Raw genomic sequence first — 12,796 nt, 5'->3', positions numbered from 1 at the left:
CTCAATTTCAGAAGCATTTTTAGAAGATGAAACTGAAGTCCAATCAGCATGTAAATGCCAAGGAGGCAACAACTTCTTCTCATCTGCTCCACTTGGAGACCTACCACCAGCCTCAACCTCTTTTATAGCAACACAGATCTGTATGGGGATTATGTTCAGCTGAGATCTACCATGTCACAGACTTGCACTTCACAGATAAAGATATAAACCAAAGAAAATTTATAACGAGAGGCGGGTGAGCTCCACCACCAGCAGCCAGAGACTGTCTCCGCTGTTTAATAAGGTTAAAAATAGTTTGATGGGAAGCACTGGAGCAGAGGACTGTGACACATCTGCAGCAGAGACCCAGGGCCTGCTTTTATAGCAGTTTAATAAAAAAAACAGGCCTGTAGTTGTTCTTGTTTTGAGTTCTTACACTAACCACTTTGTCTATATACCTCCTGAAGCTTTTGGCTGTGGTGCGTAATCAGAACAATAGCTCAGAAGAAGCCAGCAGTCCTGGTTACAATTAGCTGGGACTATTTTAACTACCTGTTGGGTTGTTATAGGTTTAAGAAGGACTGACTGGTGAGAAGAGGGTTCTGGCAAAACTGCCTCTGCTGACTTAAGGAGACCTTTGGATTTATTTTATTTTGAACTTCAACATCATGGTTTGGAAAGGCTGTTTTTGAAAACCGAGATTGTGGTTCCCTCTACATTTTTGCATTCTCTTTTATGACTCTTAGGTCTCCAAGGCAGCCTATATTCCTTCTTCATACACAGTGGCCAGCACAACAGCATCCTGTCCCTGGCTGGCCTCACAGCTCAGTCGGAACAGAAATAAAAAACAATCTGAAGAACAAGTGAATCAGACATCAGCATGAACTTTTCCTAAAGCCTGGATGAACACCCCCACACCACCCTCCCACCCCTATGAAATCCACAAGGGAAAGCCTGAATGCATTAAACAAAAAGTTGTTAAAAAACTAAATGTGACAGAAGCTCCCTTTCAAATAAAAGGCAGCAGAGACTGAACTGCGAGAGTCCTGGTTATAAATAAGCTTTCGTTATCTATTGACCCCAGTTTATTCTTTATGGTATGCAGAAAGCAAAAGATTTAACTTACGGCAACAGGAGCAGAGATTTGCAGGTGGGTGCTGTGGACAGACTCATCCTGTGGAGGTGTGGGGAGGGAGTTCTGACCATGCTTGGCAAGAGGCTGCGGTGGACTTTGCAGCACAAGAGCGCAGCTACTCAGCTAATTGGAGAAGATAAAAGGCAGGTTTTTATGAGACAGTCACTGTCATTATCACAAATGAAGGATAAAAACTTGAGCAGCTATATCCCATTTTATCACAGGGAAGTCTCAGAAGGAAAAAAGAATTATCAAAATTTTAGATTGTTCCATTTAACTGCAAGAAAACTATGTTAATGTAACCTTAAAGGTTTAACTAAAACCTATGAAATCAAGGCAAATCAGAGTTCAGGCCTCAGCTTCTTCCCTAACCCACCTGTAGCCCCTGGACCACGCAGGCCACAAATGCTGCCTGTTTGCGGACACCATCTCATGTGAGCACAGCAGAAGAAGGGTGGGTGGACCCTCACAGATATGTAATTTTGCATCTGTACTTTGAAGTTATATGTTGTGTCTCTTGCGCAGAGATTTCAGGTGGTTGCATTTTCTTGTGTATAAGGATTTCCTCACCACAAAGAGACATACAGGGAGCCCATACTGCTGATTCTTGAAACCCCAACAGCAGCACCCAGCTCATCCTTGCACCTCTACTAATACATACCAGAAGTTGGTTCACTTTCAAGTATAAGCAGTTGATCAATTTTTATTTTAACATTATTTCCCAGCTTGCTGAAACACCAGATTTTTAATGGCCCAAAGAGACAAATGCCAGTCTCACCCCAAGGAGGCCTCAATTTAAGTTGCAAACCCGATGCATTGCACTAGGAGGGTAAACCAAACTTCCACAGTGGCACAGCAAGACGATGTGCAAATCTCAGCAGCTAAATTTGTTATTAAAATAGCTATTTTTGGTTCTTATCAGATGAGAAAGATGAAAGAGGAGACTCTGAAAGAAATATATGAAGAAGGCAATGTCTTGGATGGTCAGAACACTGATGTAATCTCCAGTGCCATAACAGGGTGTGAACAAGTCTACAGGGCAAAATGTACATCCCTGTGCTGTTCATGAGAAGAAAAATAGCCCTTAGAGCTACACACAAAGTCTTACAATTTCTGTTTTTTTTTCTTTTTATGATTTACTTCTTGTCATGAAAATGTAAAAGCAATAAACAGTTTATCCATCAACAAATCCAATATAGAACTTCACTTCCCAAAGCACAGCCACAACTGAGTTAAAGAAGTGCTGTCAAAGCATCCCAGACCAAATCTTTCTGAACTTCTCAATTCTCCAAATTTAAGTGGAAGCCAGACTGATTTCTAAAAGCACAAATAAAAATAAAATAAAAAAACGCCTATAATTCTTTCTGTCCCTGAAACCTGCTACACCAGAGCCTGAGCAGGCAGCAAGAAGCACATGCTTTAATGGCCAAGTTTAAAAAGCGCTGAAAGTCTGGGTTTCTAATGAAAATACTGACAGACCCTTAACTATACAGCAGCGCTCGCAGGCGCCACCATAATAACCATTTAAGCCCTCTTTTCTCAGAAAGGCTTGGCCCAGCCAATGAGGGAGGAGTAAACAGGGCTGGTAAGTTAATGACCTTTGAGCATTAGCAGATGGCCTTTTTACGAGCACAGATTAGCAGAACATGGGAGTTTTTAATGGCCACTAACAGGTGCCAATGCTGCTTTTCTCTCTATCCTTACCCACAGCCAGTAAAGTGCAGACCGACTTCAAACTGCATCTCCACTCCCACCCCATCCCTTCTTCTGTGTTTACAGCACAGTTTCTTGGATGACAGAGCAATGCACATCCCACACCAACCTGCAAACATTGTGGGTTACCAAAACCAAACAAGAGCGCCTCACCTCTGGAAGATGGCTCCCTCAGCTGCCACCCTCACACTGTCGCTTTGCTGGCACATGCAGCTAAAGGGCAACCGCCAAAATGGCCACCCCATTCTTTCTTGCACCAGGGAAGCTGTAAAACAGCCATGGCCTCCAAAAGCACTCAAAAAGAGGGAGGCAAACCAACCCTGTGTTATTTATAACATAGTTATCTCACCAGCTTCGCCTCTGACAGCCTCCCTGCTCCCTTTCCAGCCCACCTCCCTCACCAGGGCCCTTCCTGATGCTCCCTTCCCTGGCTCCGCCCTGGCCAGGAAATACTTCCTCTCACAACTTCACCCTGGCCCTGCAACAATCCAGAAGTGCACTGGGACTGAGGGCAATTACCAAACTGGCTTCTCTGCATTTATCTCTGTGGGTGGGTTGGCAAAAATCCTTCTAATTAATCTTGGATGCTGCATGATCAGACACAACCCGGGGTTTGGGGCCTTCAAGGCCGACTGGGCCCACTCGAGCACTGGAGAGCATGCATGGCAGCTGGGTGCAGGCAGGCCCTGGTGTCAGCTCCCGGTCACACCTCAGCTTTGGGGTTGTTGAAGGAAAGCTCAGGCTCTGGGGCTGATACTTCATCGCCTCTGTTGCCCAAATCCTCTGGCACCAGCCTGTGGGATGGGGTGAAACCAGCACCCGAAAGAAGATGCTCAGCCTGTGTGCGAGTCCCCACAGACTGGTCCTACACACACCATTTATTGTCACTTTTCGCACAGCACTTCTGCGTCTAGTGAGACATAATACATGTGATTCTCAGTGGGCATTTAAGGGAAATAACAGGAAATTTGGCATTTAGGAAGAAAACAGGAAGAGCATACCTAGAGGAACAGATTCCAGTATCCTCAGAAGCTATGACACTTACCTTCAGGAAAATGTTCCTGCTCACGGCTAAAAATGCTCTCTGAGCCGCTCCCTGGGCCTGTCCTCTCCATAACACCCATTTCTGGGCCTCCTGCTTTCTACAGGTTTCCACACTCTGAACCTCCCAGTCCAGAGGCCTCCACAGGCTGGGTCTGGCACTCCCTGGGCCTCAGCTCTCTGGCCTTCACTCTCTCACATCCTGCTCTCTTAGCCTCCATGCACCAAGTCTCCCATTCTCTATGCATCCACTCCTTGGCCTTCCACTCCTTCACCTTCCCACTCTCTCAGCCACCAACTCCCTTGGTCTGCACTCACTGGACCTGTACTTGCTGGAAAGCAGTTTGCTGGGGGCAAACACTATGAGGCTTCCCCTTTCTGGGCTTTCCTCCACTGTGCCTTCCACTCTCTGGGCCTTCCATTCTCTAAGCTTCAATTCCCTGGGCCTCCAATTCACTGCTCCTGGCATGCCTTGGGCCTCTCATTTGGGATTTCCCACTTGCTGAGCCTCCCTTCTCTGGGCTTCCTATTCACTGGGCCTCTACTCTTTGGGCCTGCCGCTAAGTTGGCCTCCAAATCACTTGGCTTCCCACACACTGAGACTGCCACTCTAAGTCTTCCACTCTGAAACTCTATTCTCTGGGCCGCCCACTGACTTGGCCTCCCAAGTTCAGCCTCCCACACTATCATCCTCAACTCTCTGGGCCTCTACAGTCTAGGTCTCCCATTCACAGGGCTTTCCAGTCTCTGGGACTCCCATTCATTGTGTCTCCCACTCTGAGACTTCCACTCTGAGCCTCCCACACACTGGGTTTCCTGCTCTCCTAGCACCCTGCTCTCTCAGACTCCTGCCTCCAGGGCATCTACTCATTGCGCCTCTTGCTCACTCAACAGCTAATCCTCAACTCCTATTCTGTCTCCTAGCCTCTTGGCTTCCCACTCAGCCTCCATTCTCTCAGCCTCCAAATATCAGACTCCCATTGTCTCACCCTTCCACTCTCTGGGCCTCCAAATATTGGTTTCCAGTCTTTGGCATCCCACTGTTTGGGCTTGCACTTTCTTGGCCTCTCACTCTCTGGACTTCACACTCTCTCAGCCTCACACTGGCTTGGCATCCCACTTTCTAGCCTCTCACTAATTGAGTCTCTGTTCTCTGGCCCTTCTACTCAGCCTCCAACTCTCAGCCTCGGCTGTCCTGGCCTCTAACTCTGTCTTCTCACACACTGGACCTCGCATTCTGGGCATCCCACTCTCTTGGCCTCCACTCTATGGGCCTCCCACTATGGGGCTACTATTTTCTGAACCTCCTATGTGTTGGGCCACCCACTCACTTGGCTTCTTGCTCTCTTGGCCTCCCATCTCCCTGGGCCTCTTATTGTCTCAGCTTCTTCTCTCAGGGACTCCCATTCTCTCAGTCTCCACTCTCTGGGCCTCCACTTTGGACCTTCCACTCAGCCTCTAGCTCTCAGCATACATTCACCGGGCCTCCCAGTCTCTGAACTTAGAACTTTCATAGCATCCCTCTCTCTCAGACTCCTGCTTGCTGGACCTCTACTCTCTGGGTCTCCCACTTAGCCTCTAACTCTCAGCCACCCACTCTAGGCCTCCAACTCTCTTGGCTTCCAACACACCAGGCCTACCACTCTCTGGGACTCCCACTCTCTCAGCTTCAGTCTTACCTGGCCTCCCAGTCTTCTCCAATGCCCTCAGCTACTACTCTCTAAGCCTCCCAATAGTGGAGCCCACTCGCTGCACCTTGTCATTGGACATCCACTGTCCTGGCCTCCCAGTATTGTTCTCCCATTCTCTCAGCCTCCCACTTGCTGGACCTCCCACTCTTTCAGCCTGTGCTCTCTGGGCCTCCACTCTCTAAGCCTCCCACTCACTCAGCCTCACAGTCTCCCTGCTTGTCACACACTGGGCTTTCAAGTCTCTACACCTCCCAAATTTACATACTCCACTTTCTATATGCCTCACAATCCCTGGACCTCCCAGTCTACCAGCCTCAACAAACTGGGCTTCCCATTTTCTGGATCTCCACTGACTGAGCATCTCAGTTACTCAGCCTCCCAGTCTCTTGATCTCCCAAATGCTGGGCCTCCACACTCTCACTTGGCCTCTCACTTTCTCAGCCTCCACTCCAAGGTCTCCCACTCTGAACCTCTGTCTCTCTCTGCTTTCACTGTGCCTCCAAATACCAGCCACCCACTCTCTCAGCCTACACTCTCATGATTTCCCAGTCATGCAGCCTCTGATCCCTAGGCCTCTCCTTCACTCAGCCTCCCATTAACAGCTTCCAAGTCCCTGGGCCTCCCCCTCCCTGGTTGTCCCATTCTTGCATCCTCATAATCTCTGGGCCTCTCACTCTCTCAGCCTTCAATCTATAGGACTGCAAATCTGGGACACCATCTCCCTCAGCCTCCACTTTTGGTCTTCCACTCACCCAGCCTCTACTCCCTAGGTCTGTAATCCCTGGGCTTCCTATTCTCACAATACCTGGGCCTTCAACTCTCTGCATTTCCTAAAACTGGCTTCCTACTCTTGATCTCCCACTCAGGACCTGCACTTAAGGGGCCTCCACTATCTGGGTCTTGACTTGCTGGGCCTCCACGATAGACCTTCCACTTCCTCAGCCTTCATCTCTCTCTCAGCATGCTGCTCTCTCTGCCTCTCCTCTAATGACCTCCCAGTCTCAGCCTCCTCTTCCTGGACCTCTCCTTCACTCACCTTCCTATTAACAATGAATAAATGTCCTTGCCAATCCACCCCCCACCCTGCCCTGCCCCACTCCACCCGCATGCCTCCAACTCTTTCAGCTTCCAATCCAGGTCACCCCTATTGGGAGCGTCCAACTCTCCTGGACACCACTCTAACAGATTCCAAATATCAGCTTCCCACTCTCTGAGCCTCCACTATTGACATCTCCCCCTAACCCAGGCAGTATTCCAATGGCCTCTAATCTCTGCCTCCAATTTTATGACCTCCCTCTCTCACAGCCTCCACTCCCTTGGCCTCTAAGTCCTTGGCCTTCTACTCCTTTGGCCTCCCACTCTCTCAGCCTCCAATTTACATAACCTACATCTTTCTTGGCTTCCCTCTTTCTCAGCCTCCACTCTTATGACCTACCAATCTTGCAGCCTTCCAGTTACATAACCTATATTTTTCTTGGCTGTCCTCTTTTTCAGCCTCCACACTCATGACCTCCCACTCTCACAGCCTCTATTCCCTTGGCATCTAAACCTTAGCATCCAATCCTTTGGCCTCCAACTCTCTCAGCCTCCAATTGCTGGGCCTCTGCTCCCTGGACCTCCCACTCTCCAAACCTACATTCTACTTAACGTCCACCTTTCTGGGCATCACTCATTCTCAGCCTCAACTCTTATGACCTCACATACTCACAGCCTCTACTTTCTGCACCTCTAATCCATGTGCCTCAAACTCGCCCAACCTCCATTTTACTTAACTTCCATATTTTTTGCCTTCCCTCTTTCTCAGCCTCCACATTCTGACCTCCCACTCTAGCAGCCTGCAATTACTGGGCCTCTATAACCTGAGCCTCCCACTCATTCAGCCTCCCATTTTCCTTAATATCTATTCTTCTTGCCAGGCCTCTTTCTCAGCCCCCACTCTTATGACCTCCCCCTCTGACAGCCTTCACTCTCTAGGCCTCCCAATTTTTCTGGCTTCCTCTTTTAATCACACTGGATTATTATTTGCATCCTTCTATCTCAGCCTCCACTCTTATGACCTCCCACTCTCCCAGCCCCCTCCCCCACTCTCTGGGACTCTAGTGCCTAAGCCTCTCACTCTTTCGTCATCCAATTTACTGAACCTCCATTTTTCTTCTCATGCCTCTTTCTAAGCCTCTACTCTTATGACCTCCCGCTCTCCCAGCCTCCACTCCCTGGGCATCTGTTCCCTGGACTTTCCAGTCCCATTGCCTCCCGCTCTTTCGGCCTCCCATTTCCTTAACCTCCATCACTTTTGCCATCCCTCTTTCTCAGCCTCCACTCTTATGCCTTCCCACTCTCCCAGCCTCCCCTCCCTGGGCATCTGTTCCCTGGACTTTCCAGTCCCATTGCCTCCCGCTCTTTCGGCCTCCCATTTCCTTAACCTCCATCACTTTTGCCATCCCTCTTTCTCAGCCTCCACTCTTATGCCTTCCCACTCTCCCAGCCTCCACTTGCTGGGCCTCTACTCGCTGAGCGTCCCACTCATTCAGCCTCCCATTTTCCTTAACCTCTATCTTTTTTGTGATCTCTCTTGCTCAGCCTCCACTCTTATAACCTCCCACTATTCCAGCCTCTCATTGGTAGGCCTCTATTTCCTGAGCCTTCTGATCTCTCAGCCTCCAATGTAATTAACCTCCATCTTTCTTGGCATACCTTTTTCTCAGACTCCACTCTTATGACCTCCAATGATCCCAGCCTCCACTCTCTGGACCTCTAGTCCTGGCCTCACGCTATTTCAGCCTCCCATTTTCCTTAACCTCCATCCTTCTTGCCAGGCTTCTTTCTCAACCTCCACTATTATGACCTCCCCCTCTGCCAGCCTCCACTCTCTGGGCCTCCTAATTATTTTGGCCTCCCATTTAATTAACCTTGAGTTTTCTTTTCAGCCCTCTTTTTCAGCCTCTACTCTTCTGTTCTCCCACTCTTCCAGCCTCCAATTGCTGGGCCTCTATTCCGTGAGCATCCCAGTCTTTCGGCCTCCAATTTACTTAACATCCATCTTTGTCATCCCTCTTTCTCAGCCTCCACGTTATTACCACCCACTCTTCCAGCCTCTACTCTCTGGGCCTCCTAGTTATTTTTGGCCTCCCATTTAATTAACCTTGATTATTCTTCGCATCCCTCTATCTCAGCCTCCACTCTTATGACCTACCACTCTCCCAGCCTCCAATTACTGGGCCTCAGTTCCCTGAGCCTCCCAATCTTTTGGTTTCTGATTTACTGAACCTCCATTTTTCTTCTCATGCCTCTTTCTCAGCCTCCACTCTTATGACCTTTCCCTCTGCTGGCCTCAACTCTCTAGGCCTACTAATTATCTTGCCCTCCATATAATTAACCTTCATTTTTATTCTCATCCCTCTTTCTCAGCCTCCACTCTTATGACTTCCCACTCTCCCAGCCTCCAATTCTTGGGCCTTGATTCCGTGAGCACACCACTCTTTCGGCCTCCCATTTCCTTTACCTCCATCTTCTTTGTCATCCTTCTTTCTCAGTCTCCACTCTTATGACCTCCCACACTTCCAGCCTCCACTCTCTTGGCCTCCCATTTTTTGGCATCACATTTACTTACCCTTAATTTTTCTTTGCATTACTCTTTCTCAGCCTCCACTCTTATGACCTCCCACACTTCCAGCCTCCACTCTCTTGGCCTCCCATTTTTTGGCATCACATTTACTTACCCTTAATTTTTCTTTGCATTACTCTTTCTCAGCCTCCACTCTTATGACCTCCCACTCTCCCAGCCTCCACTTGCTGGGCCTCTATTCCCTGAGCACCCCACTCTTTTGGCCTCCAATTTACTTAACCTCCATCTTTCTTGGCACACCTTGTTCTCAGCATCCACTCTTATGACCTCTGATGCTTCCAGCCTCCACTCTCTGGACCTCTAGTCCTCGAGCCTGCTGCTATCTCGGCCTCCCATTTTGCTTAACCTCCGTCCTTCTTGGGAAGCCTCTTTCTCAGACTCCACTATTACAGCCTCCCCCTCTGCCAGCCTCGAATCTCTGGGCCTCCTAATTATTTTTGGCCTCCCATTTAATTAACCTTGATTTTTCGTCTCATCCCTCTTTCTCAGCCTCCACTCTTATGACCTTCCCCTCTGCCAGCCTCCATGCTCTAAGCCTCCTAATTATTTTGTCCTCCATATAATTAACCTTCATTTTTATTCTGATCCCTCTTTCTCAGCCTCCATTCTTATGACCTCCCACTCTCCCAGCCTCCAATTGCTGGGCCTCTGTTCCGTGAGCATCCCAGTCTTTCAGCCTCCAAATTACTTAACATCCATCTTCTTTGTCATCCCTGTTTCTCAGCCTCCGTGTTATTACCACCTACTCTTCCAGTCTCTACTCTCTGGTCCTCTATTCCTTGAACCTCCCACTAGCTCAGCCTCCCATTTTCCTTAATGTCCATCTTCTCGCCAGGCCTCTTTCTCTGCCTCCTCTCTTATGACCTCCCCCTCTGATAGCCTCCACTCTATGCTTCCCATTTTTTCTGGCTTCCTCCTTTAATCATCCTTGATTATGCTTTGCATCCCTCAGTCTCAGCTTCCACTATTATGACCTACCACTCTCCCAGCCTCCAATTACTGGGCCTCAGTTCCCTGAGCCTCCCAATCTTTTGGCTTCCAATTTACTGAACCTCCATCTTTCTTGGTGTCCCTCTTTTTCAGCCTTCACCTTTATCACCTCCCACTTTCCCGGCCTCCAATTGCTGGGCCTCTATCCCCTGAACCTCCTGCTATCTCAGCCTCTCATTTTCCTTAACCTCCATCTTTCCTGGCATCTCTTTTTCTCAGCCTCCACTCTTATGACCTCCCACGCTCCCAGCCTCTACTTTCTGGACCTTTAGTCCATGGGCCTTACACTTGCCCAACCTCCATTTTACTTAACCTCCATCTTTCTTGGCATTCCTCTTTCTCAGTCTTCTCTCTTATGACCTCCTAGTAACTCAGCCTCCACTCCCTGGGCCTTACTGTTTTTTCTCCTCCCATTAATGATCTCCAACTTTCTAGGCCTCCCCTTCCCAGGCCTCCCACTAATACATCTTTCACTTTCTCAGCCTCTACTCCTTGGGCCTCCCACTCTGGGCCTCAGTCTCTCTCAGCCTGTACTCTACCAGCCTCCCAGTATTAGCCTCCCAGTCACCCAGCCTCTTCTCCCTGGGTCTCCCACTTTTGGTCTCCATTTCCGCACCTCAACTCACTGGACCTCCACCTGAGATCTCTCATTTCCTCAGTCCCCCACTGTCTCAGTCTCCACACTCATGACCTCCCAATCAATCAACCTCTGCTCCCTGAACATCTTCTTAACTCAGCCCCCCATTAATTGTCTCCAAATCTGGGCCACCATCTCTCTCAGCCTCCACTAACTCTAGCCTTGAAATATTAGCCTCCCACTTCCTCAGCCTCCATTTCCAGTGCCTCCCACTCTGGGCCTCCATCTTTCTTAGACTCCACTCCACCAGCTGCCAAAAATTGGCCTCTAATTCAGCCACCCTTCACTTTCTGGGCCTAGATTCACTAAGGTTCCCATTCTCTTGGTCTCACACCTCATGGGCCTCCCACTAAGACAGTCTTTCACTTTCTCAACCTCTGCTCCAGAAGCCTCCCACTCTGGGCCTCTACCTCTCTACCAGACTCCAGATATCAGTTTTACAATCACACAGCCTCCACTATTTGGGCTTCTAATCCCTGCACCTGCCATTCTCTTGGGCTCCCACTCCCTGGGCCTCCACTTACTGGGCCTCCCAATTTTGGCCTCCCACTCTGGGCTTCACTATTTAGACCTCAACTCACTGGTCCTCCACCCTAGTTCTCCCATTTCCTCAGCCTCCATGTCTCTCATCATCCCGCTCTTTCAGTCCCCACCCTTGTGACCTCCCAGTCAATCAGCTTCTATTCCCTGGGCAGCTCCTTCACTCAGCTTCCTATTTATTACCAACCTCCAAATCTCTAGGCCACCATCTCCCTCAGTCTCCACTCTTCCATTCTTGAATTATCAGCCTCTCTCATCCTCCAGTCTTTTGGCTTCCCACATATCCAGCCTCCATCCTGTTGGCCTGTAATCTCTGGGCTCCTATTCTCTTGACCTCCCAGGCCGTAGGTCTCCACTCTCTGTCCAATATGGCTCTCCTAATACTTGTCTCTCACTTTATCTCCTGCTTATTTGGCATCTACTATCTGTGCCTTGACTTGCTGAACCTCCATGCTAGGCCTCCCATTTCTTCAGCCTTCATTTCTCTCTGCATCCTTCTCTCTCTGCCTCTACTACAATGACCTCCTAGACACAGCCTCCTCTCCCTTTACCTCTCCTTTACTCAGCTTCCCGTTAATGACCTTCAGATGTCTAGGCCTCCCAGTCCTTCAGCCTCCACTCCTTCAGCCTCCACTCCCTCCTATTCTGGGCTCCCATCTTTCTCAGCATCCACTCTCACAGCTGTCAAGTATCAGCCTCCAAATCACCCTGCATTCAGTCCCTGAGCCTAGACTCTCCAAGCCTCCTATTCTCTCAGCTTCCAACTTTCTGGGCCTCCGCTCTCTGTACCTCCTAATATTTGCCTCCCATTTTTGATATCTCTATCTGGGCCTCCACTATCTAGGCCTGCAACAATTGGCCTCCTACTCCATAGACCTCAAACTCACTCAGCATCCATTCATGGGACCTGCACTCACTGAACCTACTGCTTTCTTCTACTTTCTTCTTCACTCCTCTAATGTTTAAGCCTCCAAGCCAACCTCCCAGTCTCTTGGCCTCCCACATACAAGATCTCCAATTGAGGGCCTCCCACTCTCTCGGACTCTGATTTACTGAGCCTCTTCTCTTGGGGCCTTCCACTTAGCATCTAACTCAGCCTCCCACAGACTGAGTCTCCAACTCTGGGCCCTACACTCTCTTGGCCTCCGATTTCTGAGCCTTCCACTCTCAGCCTCCTAGTGTAAGCTTCCATTCTCTTGGCTTCCCAGTTGCTGTGCCTCCAACTGCCTGGGCCTCCTAGTCGATGGTTCTGTACTCTCTGGGCCTTCCACTCATCCTGTAACTCCCTGTTGCCCACTTGCGGGGCCTCCCACTGTTAGTCTCCAATTCTCTCAGCCACCACTCTCCGGGCCTCTACTCTCTAGGCCTTTCACTTGCTGGGCCTTTATTGTGTTGGAGACAGTGCTGTAAGACCTGAACAAGACATAGCTGCATAATGTCTTTAC

The 12,796-nt window shown here is 49.3% G+C and overlaps 1 long non-coding RNA gene across 2 annotated transcripts in view; it reads right to left on the bottom strand.

Annotated features, from left to right (window-relative positions):
* Window positions 1–4,589, bottom strand: part of LOC121068047 — a 44,942-nt gene extending 40,353 nt beyond the window's left edge. For both annotated transcript variants that reach the window (XR_005818577.1, XR_005818576.1), the window contains exons 1-2: window positions 3,177–4,589; window positions 2,981–3,092 (exon numbers count right to left, since the gene is read on the bottom strand). This is a non-coding gene — a long non-coding RNA (uncharacterized LOC121068047). The remainder of the gene's footprint in view (window positions 1–2,980; window positions 3,093–3,176) is intronic.
* Between the last annotated feature and the right edge of the window lie 8,207 nt (window positions 4,590–12,796).

Source organism: Cygnus olor, chromosome 3 (genome assembly GCF_009769625.2).
Source record: "Cygnus olor isolate bCygOlo1 chromosome 3, bCygOlo1.pri.v2, whole genome shotgun sequence".
NCBI classification, from domain to species: domain Eukaryota; kingdom Metazoa; phylum Chordata; class Aves; order Anseriformes; family Anatidae; genus Cygnus; species Cygnus olor.
The sequence above is the reverse complement of the archived record's forward strand: the minus strand, read 5'-3'. Positions and strand labels throughout refer to the sequence as shown.